Below are 20,023 nucleotides of genomic sequence, written 5' to 3'. Positions count from 1 at the left end.
ATTGCCTTGTTGAAAACTGACAGGTCGAGGATGGGTCTCATTCCCCCTGTCTTTTTCGGGATAAGAAAATAGCGGGAGTAATACCCCTGATTTTCTTCCTCCTGGGGAACCCTGGAAATAGCCTCTTTCAACAGGAGTTCCCGTAGCTCTGCTTGGAGCGCAAGACACTGTTCACGGGATGTTAGGCATGTCACCTGTATCTCGTTGAACTGTGGGGGGGGGGAGGCGAACTGCAGGGTGTACCCTCTGCTGATCAGCCTGTGCATCCATCCGTCCATCAAACACATGCGCTGCCACGCCGAGAAACACTCTGACAGCGGGAGCGCATGCTCGAGATGTGTTGTGGTTGTCATGACGACGAGCCACGCCAGAGCCCTTGCCGCCGCTGCCCGTGAGGCAACCCAAGGTGGGCCTAGAGCGAAAGGGCTGTGCGGAGGCCTCCACACGCTGCGTATCACTCCGCCTCGCATCATGAGGCGTGTACACGCTCAGAGGATGGGTGGAGGTGTGTGCAGTAATATCCACATGAGGCGTTAACACTGCGCTCATGGGCTTATTATGACCGTGTATAGGTGGCGTATCTCGGACAGAAGAATGCCGCGAGGTCTGTGGTTTAATAACCGAAGAGTCATAACCATCAGATCCCTGCAGCGAACCCTGCTGCCTACTAATCACCAGATTGAAGGCAGCTGGTGTAATTACTGTGCTCCGCAGCTTATTAATCGATAGATTAAATAGCGCAGGCTTTTGTACCGAACCCGGCTGGCCATTAACCGATAGGTCATGGCAGCTGGCTCACCGGCCAGAGTGGGGGATATGTGAAACACATTTGAAACTGATGACTCAGCCAACATGTTGGGAAATAATCTTCTTTTGTTTTCCTCACACTGTCTCCCCAACCGTCAAGGCCGCTCTGCTTCCTCGGCGGCTCTCATGGAGCAGATGCCGAATGGGAGTACCTCACTCCCTTTTTACCCCCCCTCTCCTGGTGGGGGGGGCGGAGGCCCCGTGAGGCAACCCAAGGTGGGCCTAGCGAAAAGGCTGTGAGGAGGCCTCCACACGTTGCATTCACTCCGCCTCTCATCATGATGCGCGTACACGCTCAGAGGATGGGTGGAGGTGTGTGCAGTGATAACCACATGAGGCGTTACCACGGCGCTCATGGGCTTATTGTCACCGTGTGTAGGTGGCGTGTCTCGGGTAGAGGAATGCCTCGAGGTCTGTGGTTTAATAACCGAAAGTTATAACCACCAGAACCCTGCAGCGAACCATGCTGCCTACTAATCACCAGATTGAAGACAGCTGGTGTAGTTGTGCTAAAATGCGCAGGCTTTTGTAACGAATCCTGCTGGCTATTAACCGATAGGTCATAGGCAGCTGGTTTACCCAGAGTGGGGGATATGTGAAACACATTTGAAACTGATGACTCAGCCAACATGTTGTAAAATAAGCTTCTTTTTATTTTCCTCACACTCCCTCCCAAACCGTCAAGGCCGCTCTGTCTCCTCGGCGGCTCTCATGGAGCAGACGCCGAACGGGAGTATCTCACTCCCTTTTTACCCCCCCTCTGGTGGGGGCCCGTAGGTGCGGGACGGTGCCCTGGAGGTGTGGGCCGGTGCCCCGGCCGCCGCTGACGGACGATTCTGACCCCTCGGCTGCTGTTGCTGCTGGTGTCTGTCCGTCTGCCGCTGTGGCCGGGTTAGCTGCTGCTGCTGCCGCTGGTGTCGCTGCTGCTTCACCGCTGGCTGGAGCCAGCCGACGTGCTGGCGGATGTCCTCCGCCTGCTCCGATGCCGCCTTCATGGAATCAACCATGGCCAGGAACTGGGGCCCGAACAGCCCGTCCGAGCTGATCGGAGCGTCCAGTAAAACCTTCCTGGCTGGCTCTGTGACCGCTGCCTGCTGTAACCAGAGGTGACGCTGGATCTGTGTCACCCAGGCTGTAATCCTCGCCTGGGACACCGCCTCGGCTGCGCACAGCGACGGTGGTGTGTTCTGGATGGGCTCCTGCCCTAGCCAGACGTCTTCCTCACCCGCAGCAGCTAGAGCGTCCGCCCTTCGCTTCCTGTCGGATGAAGGAAGACGCACACAGTGAGGACATGCGACCTGCTGGCTGAGAGCCGCGTCCGCGTGCTCTGGCCCCAGACAGGCTGCGCATATCGGATGCAAATCGTAGCTCATAATGTAGCCCGTATTGCACGAAGGGCACATACGGACAGACTCTTTATTGCTCACTGCTGGTTGCTGAAGAAAAGAGGGAGCAGATCGCCGGGCAACCTCCCTATTTATACCGGAATGAGGCCCGAGGGTGGGGCCCACCTAGCGGGTGGGCGTGGACTACAAGTGTTTTCAGTACTGCGCGGGGGCGCAGAAGGGTAAACCCAATAGCGATAGCCTTAGAGGGCGAAGCCATATACGAAATAGAACAGACTACAAGTAGTCAGATATCAAGTCACCAATTAGTAGGGATAGTCAACAGGTGTAAACGATCGCAGGCAGTCCTGCCTCCTCTAGCAAGCTGGGTGCAATCACCCTAATCAGAGAGCCCCAGCTGCAGTAGGAAGAAGGTATTTCAATAGTTGCTGTGTGCGATCCAGGGAGACCGAAGCATGCAGACGGGAGGCATTTTTCTACTAAGTCAGGACAGGCAGCCGGTAAGAGCAGATCAACATGTTGTGTAAGAGCTCCGCAGAGCCGCTGATGTTATGTTCTGTTTGGATTGTTTGCGTGTGTGTCACGTGTCTTGTCAAAACTCTGCGCAGCATTGCTCAGAGAGTAGGTTTCAGTGTGGTGCGCTGGTTGTGGGGTGCATTCTGTGCTTGGACGCTCTGTTGGTTATCTTCGGAGGGATAGGTGGGAGAGAGAGGGATTTATATTTGGAAAGTTTAATTTTTGATTTACTTAGAATCCTGTTGTTTTGACCCACTGAAGAGTCCTGCTAAAAAGGGGAGAAAGTTATTCATTCATGTTCATTTTGTTTGTTAGAAGCATTTGATAGTGAGGTTTATTTACATGTTTTGTTTGTTTTGATCACTAAAATGCACCTTTCTTGTTTAAAGGTTTTTCACCTGAATAAAGCTGCTGAATAAAGCTGCTGAATGAAGCTGATTAAAGCTGCTGCATGAAGCTGCATAATCTACTAAATAAAAAGTCTAAAAGAAAAGCTGTGGAGTGGAATCCTGTTATTAATGTCCAGTAGATGCCTCGAGTCCCTTTCAAGTGGGGAGTCTGCAAAAAACCAGCGGAACTTGACAATGTTAGCTATGGAGATGTGGTTGGCTGTAATGTGGCTCACAACTCCATCCGCTGCCATCATCTGTCTTCTTCGGCCCATACAATACCCATCCAAGGGCAGTCTTAACTGCATAGGGCCCGTCTCCGATGCTGTTTATCACCTGCCATGGCTCCAAAGCTTTAGGGGTGTTGGTTCCTATAAGCATGGTGACTTCTCCTTTTATCTTTGGGATTTTCACCTCCTTCAGATATGGCCACTTCTTTAGGTCTTCCTGCAGGGGGATGTTTTCTTTCTTGACCGGTATATCTTTACATGTAAAAACCTAAGGGAGTTCAATGTACTTACTTTCTTCAAGTCCGCACACTTCCAGGTCCGACAAGATACAACTTTGGGCTGGCTTCTCCTGACCCATAGTTCGGAGTAGGATCGTAGTTTTCTTGCCTCGAACGTTCAGCTGTGTCTTCAGTGATTCAGTGCAGAAAGTCGCCGTACTTCCTGGGTCCATGAAGGCATACGTCTCCACAACCTTCTCACATTTACTGGACTTGACTTTTACCGGTACTATAGCGAGTACACATTCTCCGGCCCCAGTGTATCCACATGTTTCCTGCGTCAATGACACAAGACCATTTGAGATGTTCTCATCTGGATTTCTAAAATGTAGCACTGTCCTTCTCAACATGCAGAATTCCTGGGTGTCTTAGGGAGCTGACTTGACAGGTCATCCTTTTATTGCGGTTTCTGTTAAGGTGTCCCTGTGTAAGACATCCAAAACAGAGGCCTTTAGTTTTCAGAAACTCAATCCTGTCTTTCGGTTGTTGCTCTTTGATGATTCTGCAGGAATCAAGTGTGTGGTCTCTATGGCAGAACAAACAGGGTTTTTGAAAGGCATTGACATGATTTGCAGCTGAGGGACTGTACTTTAAGTTTGAGGGCGGTGTTTTCTCTTCACTCATTGGAGCGACAGCTGTGGCAAAACTGCTTCCCCTTTGCCAGCCTGACTTCCAAGCTTTAGAGTCTGTGGCCGTAGCTTTGACTTTTCCCTCCGTAGTTGTCCTGGTATCATGCATGCTTCCAAAAAGGGGGTCATTAGCCATTTGTGATTGTCTGTATATATATATATATATATATATATATATATATATATATATATACAGACAGTCACTAGGTCTGTAAACCTTGCTCTTCGTCCCTTTTTCTCTTGAACCTCGAAAGCAGCACTCTTCCATCTTTCTTTCACTTTGTATGGAAGCTTTGAGGCGACAACTCTCATGTTAGTTGGATTGTTCATTTCGTCCATATCCTCTATGTCCTCCATGGCATTACGGCACGTATTCAGGAAAAGGGCATAGGCATTCAGAGCTTTTCCGTCTTCAGATCTGATCTGTGGCCACTTCAGAGCTTTATCTATATATGCTGTAGCAATTTTAAGTTCATCACCATAATGTTTCTGGAGTAGACCCCTGGCTTCTTTGTAGCCTCTCTGTGGTGCCATGTGCTCACAACTGCGGACGAGCTCTTGAGGTTCCCCTCCGGTGAACTGTTCCAAGTAGTACAATTTATCGCTGCTGCTCTCTGCCTTGCTGTCGATTACATGGTTGAAGGCTCTTATAAAGGACTTGTAGGTGAGCGGGTCTCCCTTGAACACAGGCAACTCTCTTTTAGGAAGATAAGACAGGTTGTGCTGCCTTACCAGCATCTCTGTAATCTGATTTTGACACTGCATCACAACATAACTATCCCTCTCCTCTACGGTGACCTTCCCTGGGGCCCGGTCCGTGTGCTGCATGAGAAGCCCCATCCTGCATGTCCATCCACATGCTTGACTGTGTTGGGTGTGGCATGACAGTTCCTTTTAGCAGGTGTGCTGAGGCAAGTTTCTCACCATATTTAGCTGGTTTTGAAGCAGTTCTGGATCCAGTGCCAGATGTCTCTGACCTGACATGACGTTGGCTGCGATTGAGGTAGCTGTTCATACCCTTCAAGCACCTTTAACTTTGCATCACATTCAGCTACAGCTGCATCCATCTCTAATTGTTCTCTTTTAGCTTTGAGCTGCTGGAGCTGCTTTGCTTGCTGCTTTGCTTGCTGCTTTGCTTGCTGCTTTGCTTGCTGCTTTGCTTGCTGCTTTGCTTGCTGCTTTGCTTGCTGCTTTGCTTGCTGTTGTATTAGAGAGGCTTCTTCTACCTCAAGAGCCTGCTTCTTCTTTAAAGATGCTGCTCGAGCTAGCAGTTCTGCCTTTTCAGCTTCCGCCCTTCTGCGAGCAGAAGAAACAGTAGAAGACGCCACTGTGTGGTTACTGGCTCTGAAGGCGCTGTCTTCAGGCCTGATATCATCTACTTCAGACGAGCAGGCATCCTCTTCATGGTCCTCTTTTGTGCCTTCGTGCACTCCTTTAATCCATTTTTCAGTTATGCATACAAACTGTTTAATGCTTGCTGATTTGGGGTTAAACCAGTGTTGCTAATCTTCAGATGCCCCTTCAGGTAAGAGAGTTACCAACTCCTTGTTAATGTAATTAAACTCTCCAAATAATTTAGCAAAGTCATTCAGAATTTCTTCTTCCACTTTATCCACATTGCTATCATTTTCTTTAAGATGTTTCAGCTCATTAACCTTCTTGGTGAGCTGGCACAGCTTCACTCTCCTTAATCCATTTGGCCTGTGGAGCCTCTCCTCTTTGGCTTTTTCCGTGGGCTTTGGCTCCCTCTTGTGGCTCCTTTCAGTTAGTTCATCCATGGCTCTTTCAAATTAAACTTAGTACAGTGTTTAAACTCAACTGAAGGTGTCCAACAATAAACGCTTCGTTTTTATAGAAAATGTCTTTGTTGCACTGTCTTTCTTAAAGAACAACTTAGTTAAATGTATTTTACAAATGAAAATCAAAAAGGTAATCAGCTGGTAGTTGGAATCAGCTGATCCATTCAGACTCCCTCTTCTGTCGGAGAGTAGCGATCTCCCATCCGTCTTCAAACATTAACGTAACAGGCCACTTCACAGTCTTTTGTTCTTCGGATGTCCCACTTAATGCGCCGATCTCCGTGTGCGAAAGAGCAGTCTTTATCTTCACCTTTCATGCGACACCGTCACTGGAATCCCTCCTTCATAGCTCGGCTTCTCCATAGCATAGTTTGTTGACAACTGTAGTTCCAGTAACCCACAATTTGATTTACAGGTAGCAAATAAGTTTGACTCGGACAAGATACAGTGGGGCAAACAAGTATTTAGTCAGCCACCAATTGTGCAAGTGCTCCCACTTAAAAAAATGAGAGGCCTGTAATTTTCATCCTAGGTACACTTCAACTATGAGAGACATAATGGGGGGAAAGAATCCAGGAAATCACATTGTAGGATTTTTAATGAATGAATTGGTAAATTCCTCGGTAAAATAAGTATTTGGTCACCTACAAACAAACAAGATTTCTGGCTCTCACAGACCTGTAACTTCTTCTTTAAGAGCCTCCTCTGTCCTCCACTTGTTAACTGTATTAATGGCACCTGTTTGAACTCATTATATCAGTATAAAAGAAACCTCAAACAGTCACACTCCAAACTCCACTATGGCCAAGACCAAAGAGCTGTCAAAGGACACCAGGAACAAAATGTTAGACCTGCACCAGGCTGGGAAGACTGAATCTGCAATAGGTAAACAGCTTGGTGTGAAGAAATCAACTGTGGGAGCAATTATTAGAAAATGGAAGACATACAAGACCACTGATAATCTCCCTCGATCTGGGGCTCCACGCAAGATCTCACCCCGTGGGGTCAAAATGATCACAAGAACGGTGAGCAAAAATCCCAGAACCACACGGGGGGACCTAGTCAATGACCTGCAGAGAGCTGGGACCAAAGTAACAAAGGCTACCATCAGTAACACACTACGCCGCCAGGGACTCAAATCCTGCAGTGCCAGACTTGTCCCCCTGCTTAAGCCAGTACATGTCCAGGCCCATCTGAAGTTTGCTAGAGAGCATTTAGATGATCCAGAAGAGGATTGGGAGAATGTCATATGGTCAGATGAAACCAAAATAGTACTTTTTGGTAAAAACTCAACTAGACGTATTTGGAGGAGAAAGAATGCTGGGTTGCATCCAAAGAACATACCTACTGTGAAACATGGGGGTGGAAACATCATGCTTTGGGGCTGTTTTTCTGCAAAGGGACCAGGACGACTGATCTGTGTAAAGGAAAGAATGAATGGGGCCATGTATCGTGAGATTTTGAGTGACAACCTCCTTCCATCACCAAGGGCATTGAAGATGAAACGTGGCTGGGTCTTTCAGCATGACAATGATCCCAAACACACCGCCCGGGCAACGAAGGAGTGGCTTCGTAAGAAGCATTTCAAGGTCCTGGAGTGGCCTAGCCAGTCTCCAGATCTCAACCCCATAGAAAATCTTTGGAGGGTGTTGAGATCTTCATATGAAGTGAATACTTAAAACGAAAGTTAATTGAGATCATGGTATGAAGTGAATACTTAAAAAACGAAAGTTAATTATAAATCATACATGATCAATCATATTCTTGTATAAACCCATAATGAGAATGCTTCTTGACGGTTTTTGAATATGTATCTATGCTTACAATTTTTTCTGTTGCTATTTTGATAACTTTGCGTTTTGAAAAGAGGGTGTTGTGAGTTTTCATAGTATGTTTAATACTTAAAAACGAAAGTTAGTTATAATCAAATATAATCAATTATATTCTTGTATAACCCACAATGAAAATGCTTCATATTTTAGGTTTCCTATAGTTACAGTATAAACAAAACAAAGTGGGTTGTTTAGGTTGAGTTTTCTTCCTCTCCTCTGGCAGCAGTCCACAGGGAGGGGGGGCTTCACACTAAGGGGAGAAACATTAGAGGCCAAAGAGAGTTCATGTCCTTTTTACCTCATATGAAAGGGTGTCTTATCCCATAACAGCTGTGGAACATGTCGGGACATGTTTAGCCTTGTACATTAGTGCGCAGGCGCAGTTTTCAACTGAATTGGGTGAAGAGGAGGAGTTTGTTTTTTTGGGTTTAGGATCCAGTTTTTTTAGCATAAAGGGACTGGGTTTTTGAGAGAGCGCGAGAGAGGGGGGGTGACCCCTGGTAGACTCTCTCCGGGTAGGCTGTGTGCTTCAGAGCTGGGTTAAATAGCTCTCGGTAAGGTCCTTCTAGACGGGGTAAATATCTCTCGAATTTATTGGTTGTTGGCTGAGTGGAATGATTTGATGAGAGATGTGTGTATGAACCTTTATAAATACCGCGACCTGTGGGGAAAATCTGGTCCCCCGAATTTTGCGGAGAGGTATGGGTTTTTGAGTGTTAATCCGCCGTCTGTGTCGGAAAAAGTGTATGAACCTTTATAAATACCGCGACCTGTGGGGAAAAAATCTGGTCCCCCGAATTTTGCGGACAGGTATGGGTTTTTGAGTGTTAATCCGCCGTCTGTGTCGGAAAAAGTGAAGTGAATAAATGGGTGAATGAAAAGTTGAATGCGCTTTTTATTGTCACCGGTCTTTTTACGAGGAAATACCTCTAAATTCTATCGGGAGAATTTTAAAATGTCACAACTGAAATGGGCAGTTGAAATTAAAACATTTTGGTAATAAATGTAAGACTGTGAATTAAAGTTTCATTTGAACATGATCACAGCCCGGTTTTTTGTTAGGATGATTATAATGTTGTGAGAGAGAAGGTAAAAACCCTGTATTAGTTTGGACCTATTTTTCTTCAAATAAACTGAATCCCACCTGTTGGATTGGGATCCTTTAAAAGACACCTGTGCTCTCCTCTCCTGCGTCAAAGGTAAGATTGCACCCTGCCACACACACTTAGGTAGGAGCACACTCCATTTACTGATATCAAAATCCTTCGGGATCGCTTAAACAGATTAAAAAAGAGTTGTCTGAATTGAAACAGCAGTTAATTGAACCTGGTTCTTCGGGGGGGTTAGGAAGAGGTGAGATCTTGCTGACGTTGGTGGATCTGAGCCAAGCAGCAACCTTACATAGACTCAATAATCTTCGGAAAGGTCAATTAGGAGGTCAGAGTAATTTACCGGAATAAATTATCAGGACCTCTCATACTCTAAACAAGGGAGTTGAAAGTCTGTGTTGCCCAACGACAGCCCCAAAACATCACTGCTCTAGAGGAGATCTGCATGGAGGAATGGGCCAAAATACCAGCAACAGTGTGTGAAAACCTTGTGAAGACTTACAGAAAACTTTTGACCTCTGTCATTGCCAACAAAGGGTATATAACAAAGTATTGAGATGAACTTTTGTTATTGACCAAATACTTATTTTCCACCATAATTTGCAAATAAATTCTTTAAAAATCGACAGTCATTTTCTGGATTTGTTTTTCTTCTCATTTTGTCTATCATAGTTGAGGTATACCTAGGATGAAAATTACAGGCCTCTCATCTTTTTAAGTGGGAGAACTTGCACAATTGGTGGCTGACTAAATACTTTTTTGCCCCACTGTACATCTCAGGATAGTTTGTTTGACTCTATACTTAAACAGAAAGGTATCAAATACAAACACATATTTTCTCAGGTCAAAAACTATGTTGCTCTGTGCTTCTTTCTCCTTCTCACACACGCCAATCACCAGCAGCTGCCGTCGGCTATAACGTCTCGTAATCACTAACAGCTGCGGTCGTTTATGCCGTCAATTTCACACCGCTGGTTCAAATAAATGATATAATAGCACTAACAACAAAGGATTATAATTAATAACGCGTTAAAGCAACAAAAATGAAAGCCACTAATTATTTTAACGCGAATAACGCATGTGTATTTTTTGTCCTCGGCCGCCCCGTAGTTTCAGAGCGCATCGAGTTTAAAATACCATCTACAAGTTGATGCTGACAGCCCCGCTCCTGCCGTCCACTTGCGGCAGACCACACTTCCACGCTCACCGGCAGGCACCGACTGACCATCGGGAGGACCGGGAGGGTGTGTGTATGTGTGGCGCGAGAGAGAGACCTTACGTGTATTGTTGTTGTTAGCATCTGGTGCTAGCTAGCTGCGCTAACGGATATAAGGCGCTGTTTAAATGAAAACAGAGGAGCGGCATTTCGCCGACAACTACGAAGAGCACTTGACTTTATGCAGGTAGCCAGACAGTGAGACATTGTATAAAAGTCAGCACACTCAGCACGGATAGTGCACGCAACATGATTGAAGCGTCCAGGCAGCTCCCGTTCGAGCATATGCCTTGAGTTGCACATAGCTCCAACGATCTCACACACACACACCCACACACACACACACACACACACACACACACACACACACACACACACACACACACACACACACACACACACACACACACACACACACACACACACACACACACACACACTTTTTCAGCTCCGGCTCGGAGCTGGAGCCTGAAAAGCGCCGGTTTTTCCTGTTCACACCGCAGCGGCGCCGGCTCTTAGCTCCGGAATCCTGTTCACTTCCAGCTCCACATTTTTTTTCTGTCTAGAGGCAAGAACTTCGGAGCTAAGAGGTGGCGTCGCTTACGTCTCTCTTATGTCGAGGCGTGCAGGAAACTAAACCCACCTCCCCTGAACATGGGTTGACTGTCATGCCTGCCTACAAGCAGTAGTGCTTATAAACATACTTTATAAAGTCAGGCAACACTAACTAGGCTTCGTGTGATTCTGTTTATTTGTACCTTACTTTGACCATCCGTTCACTGTTATTGATCATTGTGGAGAGAGGCAGACGTGTTGTGTTGTTTTGTATTATAGCAGCTATCGGATGGAATTAATACATGGGCTGCACAGGTAGTCGTGTCCGACTATCACAAGTAGAATCATAATAAAAAATACGCCGGTAAAATGTGCCTGTAGAAAACGGTGTATGCCACAATAGGATAGCAATAGCAAGTAGTCAGTTTAGCTTCGGTTGCTATGCTAATATCACCCATTTTATACCAGAGAAACTTTCATAACAGCGTTGTGATACCAAACAGCGTCAATTCAGACTGACACACATTCACTTAGGCTAAGGGGAACTGGGGATATGTATCAGCTGCTTGTGTGAGTCGGACAGTGAATACTTTAGAGCGGCCGCTGCAGTGTGAGCTAACCGGGAGCTAACGGAGGAGAATAAACTCCCGTGGAAGAGCAGCCAACACTGCAGCGGTCGGTAAATGCTGCAGAAATACATTAATAAACAATGAACCACGGCACTCTGGAGCAAAGTATAAGGTTGGAGAAGTCGTTATTCAATTTATTCTGGCATTGTGTGATTAAAAGCAACACGATCATCGACCCGACGCAGTTCCCCATTGTTGTTGTTGTGAGCGCCGTAATGCTGTTGGGGAGCAAATCAGCGATGTAAACGGTGACGTCATGACGCAGCAGCGGCAGCACCAGTCGGGTGCTGGGCGGTGTGAACAGAGCGGGAGCAGAAAAGGGAAACCGGAGCTGAACCAGAAAAGCTCTAGCTCGGAGCTAGAAAGGGAAAAGCGCCGGTGTGAAAGCCCACCCACATGCATGTCTGGCCCACCCACAGCCAATCAGCGTGTCATAGCGATTTTGACGTTCCTGACTGCTCTCGCGCTCTTTCTCAGCCAGTAGCTAGCGCAACTGTACAGTACCAAGTTGATTGCAAAATGGCAAAAAAAACTAGTTTGTTTAAATTTCTAAAACGAGTTCGCACGGAGGATTCTGCTGAACTACAGGCGTCTACCTCTGAATCCATCCAGACACCGACTGCAGCTGCCGCTGCTCACAGTGATTCTTCCCAGCAAGCGCCAGAGTCAGCATTCGAGATGGCTAACGTTATCACAACTCATCCTCCTCCACTCCCTTCCTCCACTGCAGCTGCTCTCGAAGAACCTACAACATCGACCTCAGCCTCAGGTGGAACAGACTTAAAGTTAGCAGCACCATCAGACTTGTCAGGTATAGATGAGCCCCCGACACAGCCCAAACACAAAGTGTTCCCAGCCACCACTTTGTCGGGAAAAGGTAGGAGTTTTTCCGCCCGGTGCTATGACCGATTTCATTGGATTGAATACAGCACATCCAGAGATGCAGTGTTTTGTAAGGCATGTCGCCATTTCCCTGAAGTGACAGGCGAAGATCGATTCGTAAAAGATGGATTTAAGGACTGGAAGCATATTTCTCAGTTGTGTAAAACATGAGGCTAGCAAACAACATGTTTCAGCATTGGCAAAAGTAGAAGGCTATAAGCAATGCCACCAGTCAGGGTCAGGGAAGGGAAATATTATTAACCAGCTTAACAGGGATGCTGCTAATCAATCATTTATAGAACATTTAGCATTGGCAAAAGTAGAAGGCTATAAGCAATGCCACCAGTCAGGATCAGGGAAGGGAAATATTATTAACCAGCTTAACAGGGATGCTGCTAATCAATCATTTATAGAACGAAATCGAGAACACATAAAAGTTGTGATAGACCTCGTTTTATTTTGCGCCAAGCAAGACATACCTTTGCGGGGGCACCGCGAAAATGCGGAGGCATTGAACAGGGGGAATTTTTTTGAGTTATTCAAATTAATTTGTACTTATGACCCCAACATAAAAATGCGCCTGGACGAACTACCGAAGAATGGTAAACTCATGAGCCCTGACATACAAAATGAGTTGTTGGAAATAGCTGTATCTCTACTCATCCGGAAAATAAAAGGTGAATTACATGATCAGCCGGATACATATTATGCTATTCTCGCAGATTCATGTAAAGACCTCTCCAAGAGAGAACTGGTGGCTGTCTGTGTTCGATACCTACACAAAGGAGTGTTGAAGGAGAGGGCTGTGGGTTTTGTAGAGACAGGGGACATGACTGCAAATGTAATATCAGAAAAGATTTTGCAAGTACTGGAGGCACTAGAGCTTGATCCCGCATTATGTGTTGGATTTAGTTTTAATGGAGCATCAGTGATGTCCGGCAAAAGAGGTGGGGTTCAAGTAATTCTGAAGCAAACGTTCCCCCATGCTGTTTATGTGCACTGTAACTCGCACCGTCTCAACCTTGTGCTTTGCGCAGCATCCAAGGCATCACCCAGCGTCGCAACCTTTTTTGCTATTTTGAACTCCTTACATAGTTTAATTCTTTCACACACAGTGACGTCACAGCTACCCACAATGCAACGCGCGCCATATATTTTTTTATAAAGACGCCATTTTTCTGGAGGTGCAAAAATCCTGGCGATGCTAATATAAACAGCTAGCTAACGTAGCCAGGCAGAGCGCACTAGGTTTTTTTTCTGAATTAACGACCGAAGAACTCGCTGCATGTCTTCGGATTACATCTCTGGACTTGAGGGGTGTGCTCTAGGTCGTTACCAGCGTAAACTAGAGCTGTGTGGGTTGTTGGATGTACAATGTATGGAATTACGACCCTCAAAAGTGGCCTTCGGTCGATTTTGGCAGCATCTACGTCTATCTTCTGGAAACACCAGGTGAATACCCCACTTGTCACAATAATATTATCATGCCAATGCATATATGTGGTATTTTAGAGTTGACTATATTGATTAAGGAATAGACTATGATATTCTGTATGCACCTCGTGTGAAATGGTTGATACTGGAAGTACGGTGTCGCCCTCGGCCCAAAACCCGTATGTGTGTGTGAAATAATGACTGGGTCACATAGACATGCAAAGTTTATAGAAATGTACAGAAACAGCTCCGCCCACATAAACCAGCGCTAGAGCTTGAGAGGGGCTCCGACACGCGATGGAGTTCCAGGACTGGTTCAGTTAATAAGGTTTTGAGTCTTTTTGATTCAATATTAGAAACGCTTGCCGAATTTTCTGAGAGCACTGGTCAGACGAAAATCGAGGCTGACTCTCTCTTACAACAAATCCAGAACAAGAAATGTCTTCTCGTAACATTTAATATGTTGTTTGAAATGAGTGACTTCGCCACGAAGGGCCTGCAATCCGCCACTATATCTATAACAGATTGCATACATCTAATCGAGGGACTTAAGGAGAGCTTCACTGCATGCAGGGATAATTCCAAAAATGACTTGGACAAAGTAATGAAACTGACGGAGGATTTTATATTGAAATACGACATTATGAACTGGGACGTCACTGCCTCCCGAAAGAGGAAGATGCCAGCCAGGTTGGGTGACTCTCGTGGAATCGACAATCGGCAAAGCGACCGCTGTGAGGGACAACTCTGATTTAAGAAGATTATATAATGACATCTTGGACAGGCAGATAATGGAGCTAGACACTCGTTTCCAAGCAGACTCATATGGGCTGATGAAAGCCGCAGCGTCCTGCATGCCCAGTTCCGAGACATTTGGCGAGATGGCAGCAATACAGTCACCCAGTGCCCACTTTGGAATAACAGTGGAGGCTGCAGAACACACTGTTTTTGTACAGCAGCTAAAGAGAAAGGAGGAAGATGGCAGGCTCTTTCCATCACTCATGGAAGTTATCGACACCTGCCCAAGTGACATATTTCCAAATATGAATTGTCTGCTGAGGGCACTCGTTACTCTACCGATGACCAGTTGCTCTGTGGAGAGACTATTTTCTATAGTCAATCGAATCAAGACAGACAACAGGGCATCGATGGTGACTGGCCGTCTGAATAGCTTATCGCTTCTGTCATTTGAAAGAGAACTGGCCGAGTCTTTGCAGCATGACGAGATCAGCTCAGTGTTCAATACCAAGCCCCGTCGTCTCCTGCTGTGATCATCAAAAAGGTAGGCTAATTCACATTTCACTAATTTGTAATTGTTATGAAGCCTAGCTATTTGGTGCGTCAATATAATATAATTGTTATTATTTTTTACTTTTTATTTGGGTGTTATTTGGATTTTTTATCCAGTCATGTGGATGCGGGATAAACCTGAAGCCACCGTTCCAGTCATGTGGATGACAACACCACTGCTATCATCGTAGCGATGAGCAGCCAGTTCCTCTTCATGAAGCGTTTGATGTCCATGCCTCGTCGTTGTCTTTTATCCATCAGTTCCATTTTGTTTATCTACTCTTCTCTCCTTCATCTTCTATACGAAGACGCGCGATGGCATCTCGCAGCAGACACAAAAGACTGTTGCAGACTATTGTGTGTGTGTGTGTGTGTGTGTGTGTGTGTGTGTGTGTGTGTGTGTGTGCGTGTTCTAGTCGCAGTATCGCCGCTCTGTATGATACCGATTCAAAGATGCCGTCGCTTCGCAGGCTATAGCGACTCCGTGTGTGCGACTGTCAAGGATAAACAACCTGAGGCCGCCGAGCCTGTGTATTCTGTGGCCGCCGAACCAGTCATGTGGATGTCAGTTTTACACACATTCTGAGGCCGCCGTGCCTATCTTTTTGTTTTCACTGCTAGTTTATGCTTATGTTTAATTAGTGCATTAAAAAAAAAAAAAAAAAATCATTAATTAATGAGTCTCCCCCTGGCCCACCTACATTTCTCCAGGCCCACCCACACAATAATTCCTGGCTACGCCACTGCCTCTGATGCGGCTTTCACACCAGCGCTTTTCCCTTTCTAGCTCCGAGCTAGAGCTTTTCTGGTTCAGCTCCGGTTTCCCTTTTCTGTTCCCGCTCTGTTCACACCGCCCAGAGCCCGACTGGTGCTGCCGCTGCTGCGTCATGACGTCACCGTTTAAATCGCTGATTTGCTCCCCAACGGCGTTACGGCGCTCACAACAACAACAATGGGGGACTGCGTCGGGTCGATGATCGTGTTGCTTTTAATCACACGAAGCCAGATTAAATTAAATAACGACTTCTCCAACCTTATGCTTTTCTCCAGAGTGCCGTGGTTCATTGTTTATCAATGTGTTTCTGCGGCATTTACCGACCGCTGCAGTGTTGGCTGCACATATCCCCAGTTCCCCTTAAGTGAATGTGTGTCAGTCTGAATTGACGCTGTTTGGCATCACAACCCTGTTATGAAAGTTTCTCTGGTATAAAATGGGTGATGTTAGCATAGCAACCGAAGCTAAACTGACTACTTGCTATTGCTATCCTATTGTGGCATAAACCGTTTTCTACAGGCACATTTTACAGGCGTATTTTTATTATGATTCTACTTGTGATAGTCGGACACGACAACCTGTGCAGCCCATGTATTGATTCCATCCGATAGCTGCTATAATACAAAACAAAACGTCTGCCTCTCTCCACAATGATCAATAACAGTGAACGGATGGTCAAAGTAAGGTACAAATAAACAGAATCACACGAAGCCTGGTTAGTGTTGCCTGACTTTATAAAGTGTGTTTATAAGCACTACTGCTTGTAGGCAGGCATGACAGTCGACCAAGCCCCCAGGAAGTGCGCCGGAGTCTGATGAGAATATTCGTAGTGGCCAAACGGCGGTACTACACTTCCGTTTGGTTGCTGGGCCCGGAAACACTTTTTCCCATTGACTTACATGGGGAAAGAGTGGTCTGTAACTCGTTGGATAATTTTTTTTAAACTAAATAAACAACCCAGTATGAAGACTTGAATAGCACTTATTAAAAACATTCGTTCCTCAAGTTGTAAAAATGTGCTAATAACGTTATTCTGAGAGTTATTTCCCTCGGCATTATGAACGTGCATCTAACCCACGGGACCGCGCTGCCCGGCACGTTCATGTGATGTGACGTGTTCAGCACCTCCCCCTTCACACGCGGTCACGTTCAGTGTTCACTGTCACGTCACTGAGGCTAAAGAGACAATGCTTTATATATACAGTATATGCTAACAACCGACAACAGTTTGCTCCAAAAGGTAAGATACGAAAACATATTTATTTTCTAACCTGCCTCCTTAATGTCTGTATGTAATGTAACATGTTCTCACATAAAAGAGTAAAATAAGCCAAACCACTCATCAGCAACCGCTACTGTGGCTAAGCTAATGTTGGGTGTTTGCACAGTAATTTTCCATACTTTTCATAGTTAACCAAAATGCTAGAAATGTATGCATGCCAGCAGTTCTGCAATGTTAACTCTGTATGCATTAGCTAACTTTCTAGAAACCAGACTTTGCATTTATAATTCGTTTTATATATATATATATATATATATATATATATATATATATATATATTTCTATTTAAAATCTATAAATGTGAGATGAAAAAACTAAAAATGACATATCTTTTTCACAACTAATTTCCAATGCAATGTCCCTACCATTGTAAACGACGATGCATACAGAATCTTCAAGAACACATATTATTTTAAAGAGGCGTGAAGAGCTAATCATTTGTACTTTATTTATAGATGGCAGAAATAGCCGGATCGACATCCAGAGAGGAAATCCTGAAGGAAAGTGGGCCTCCCGCCATACTTGGACAAGGTGCTGTATAGTTTTTATAAGAATTTTTATTCATTTTGTGTCAGTAATTTTTTGATTGCATACCCTTTACTTTCATATGGCAAAAACAAATATATTGTACCTTATTTTTACATCTGATAAGTGAAATCAGTTGATTGTGACCTTATCACAAAAAGTCAGTGACTTGATACATCCTGCTTCGTAATAATGCGATTCTATATACAAGTATAGAGTTATATGTAATATAATATACAAATTAAACTTGTGTAGTCTTAAAAATATGATGAAAATGATATGACAACTCAGGCTACATGTACCACCTTTTTCTAAAAGATGATCACCAGTAACCACTTTTTCCTTTTTCAATATATTTTATTCTATCTAGGTCCCAATGTGTGGATAATAGGGAGCAGCTACGTTAGACGTGGGGAAGAAAGAGCCAGACACACCATGGGAAGCAACCTGGGTCTCAATTGCCGTGTGTGGTGGTTTGGCAAGGGTGGTCTGAGGTGGAGGAACCTTCTTCCCTTTTTCTATTAGTCCTTGAGAGAAAGAACAGTCCCGGATGTCCTGCTCATCCACTGTGGCGGCAACGACCTTGGCAACATCAAAGGTGTGGAGCTTGTCACAGCGATGAAGCAGGACCTGCTTTCCCTCAGTGACAACTTCTCAGAGATGAAGATAATTATATCTTCTATCAATGAGAGATGTCACTGGAGGAAAGCCAATCCGGGAAAGCTGAACAAGGCCAGAATGTGGGTGAACAGAGAGATGGGTAAATGTGTTAGTTGTTTGGGTAGAGTGTAAGGCATCCTTGCATTAAGTGTGACTGCCCTGGCATATTTCTAAGAGATGGAGTTCATTTCACCAACTTGGGAAATGATATGTTTTTAAGTAACCTTAAACAGTCCCTTGAGGCTACAATCTAAAGTGGTTCTGCATTTTGGATTCTAGCCTCAACAGGATATGTATATTTAACAAGAATAACTTTTAAATTTGACAGGGCAGTCCTCCTTGTCTTCACTTACTCACACTATTTTTTTTAAATGTGTAATTTAATTAAATTGTTCACTCACATTCTGTGTTCTTCCTCTCTCTTAAACTTTAGTCCCCTTGTCTTTTTCTCTCTTTCCCTCACTCATCTTAGTCCCCTTGTCTTTTTCTCTCTTTCCCTCACTCATTTTAGTCCCCCTGTTTTGTTTCTCTCTTTCCCTCACTCATCTTCCCCAGCCTCACCCAGACGACGAGACGGCGTACAGTAGTGCTGGGGGGAAACGATTATTTTGAAAACGATTAATCGGGCGATTATTTGATCGATTAGTCGACTAATCGAACGATTATTTTTCTGTTGTTCAATTCATAAAAAACGTAATGTAAAAAAATTTTTTTTCACGATACTCTGTCTCAGGGAATCTTAATATTTAAGAACCTATTAATGTGTTATACCAGATTAACGGAAATAATCTCAGCTAACTGACGATACAAACCATGTTTACCAAAACAAAACACAAGTCTCACAAGAAGCATCTAAATTACCCCTGAGCGAAAAATGCTAACGGACATTGGCACAGATCTCAAGATAAAAGTACCCTTATTACTTATCGTAGCTGCACATACAAGATATCCGATTAAAGCTGAGACTCCACAGATTATGTAGGTACATAGTATCATCACTGAGTGATCCGGACTCGCGACAGGGGAAGCAAATACAGTCATCACAACACGTACCTTCACAGAGCTTCTAGGGAGATCGTCTCACCGCCGTAGCTGTCAATCTGATCAAAATACGTGTTCAATGGCATTCAAATGAGAAAAAACGCGGCTGAATCGGTTAATCCATAGGTTTTTAACGTCTATGTATAAAAAAATTATTGAATTTATAATCCATAATTCCATTTTAAATCGGAGAGCAAATGCTAGCTGCTAATGGTTGCCACCACAGCTAGCTGCTGCTTCCGGTCAAGCAGCAGTCTCAGTGAGATATAAATATATAAATATCTTTGCGTTTTGGACTAACTTTAAAATATTCCCATGCTTTTGAAGACCTGGGGCGAGATGTTTTCGTTTGAGGGCTTCGTGCGCAATCCTGTGAGGAGGAGTTGGTAGCCGTTTCAGTCTCCATTGTGTTAGAAGTGCGATTGCGAACTGCTTGTTGCTTTGGGTGACCCACGTGTGTGTGGCGTCATACAGTCTATGGTGGCGACGCGTCGACGCGGAAATATGTCGTCGACGATATTTTGAAGTCGACGCGTCGCTACAGCACTAGCGTACAGAGAGGAGGTCGAAAACCTGACATCTTGGTGCCAGGATAACAACCTCCATCTCAACGTCAGCAAAACCAAGGAGCTGATTGTGGATTGCAGGAAGCAGCAAAGAGAGGGACACGCCCCCATCGCCATCAATGGGACTACGGTAGAGAGAGTCAGCAGCTTCAGGTTCCTCAGTGTCCATCACGGACACGGCTGCATCACGGCCGGTTACGGCAGCTGCACCACCCTCAATCATAAGGCTTTCC

At 45.1% G+C, this 20,023-nt stretch overlaps 1 long non-coding RNA gene and 1 pseudogene across 1 annotated transcript; one reads left to right on the top strand and one right to left on the bottom strand.

Moving 5' to 3' along the window:
* The window catches only part of LOC117534283, an 865,641-nt pseudogene that overhangs the window by 759,939 nt on the left and 85,679 nt on the right, over positions 1-20,023 (bottom strand).
* Positions 16,726-18,184, top strand: LOC117534310. Its single transcript, XR_004567176.1, has 3 exons — positions 16,726-16,956; positions 17,454-17,529; positions 17,894-18,184. It is a non-coding gene; the product is annotated as an uncharacterized LOC117534310 (long non-coding RNA).

Source organism: Gymnodraco acuticeps, unplaced genomic scaffold (genome assembly GCF_902827175.1).
Source record: "Gymnodraco acuticeps unplaced genomic scaffold, fGymAcu1.1, whole genome shotgun sequence".
Lineage (NCBI taxonomy): Eukaryota > Metazoa > Chordata > Actinopteri > Perciformes > Bathydraconidae > Gymnodraco > Gymnodraco acuticeps.
Note: the sequence above shows the minus strand (reverse complement) of the source record. Positions and strands in the feature narration are given on the sequence as shown.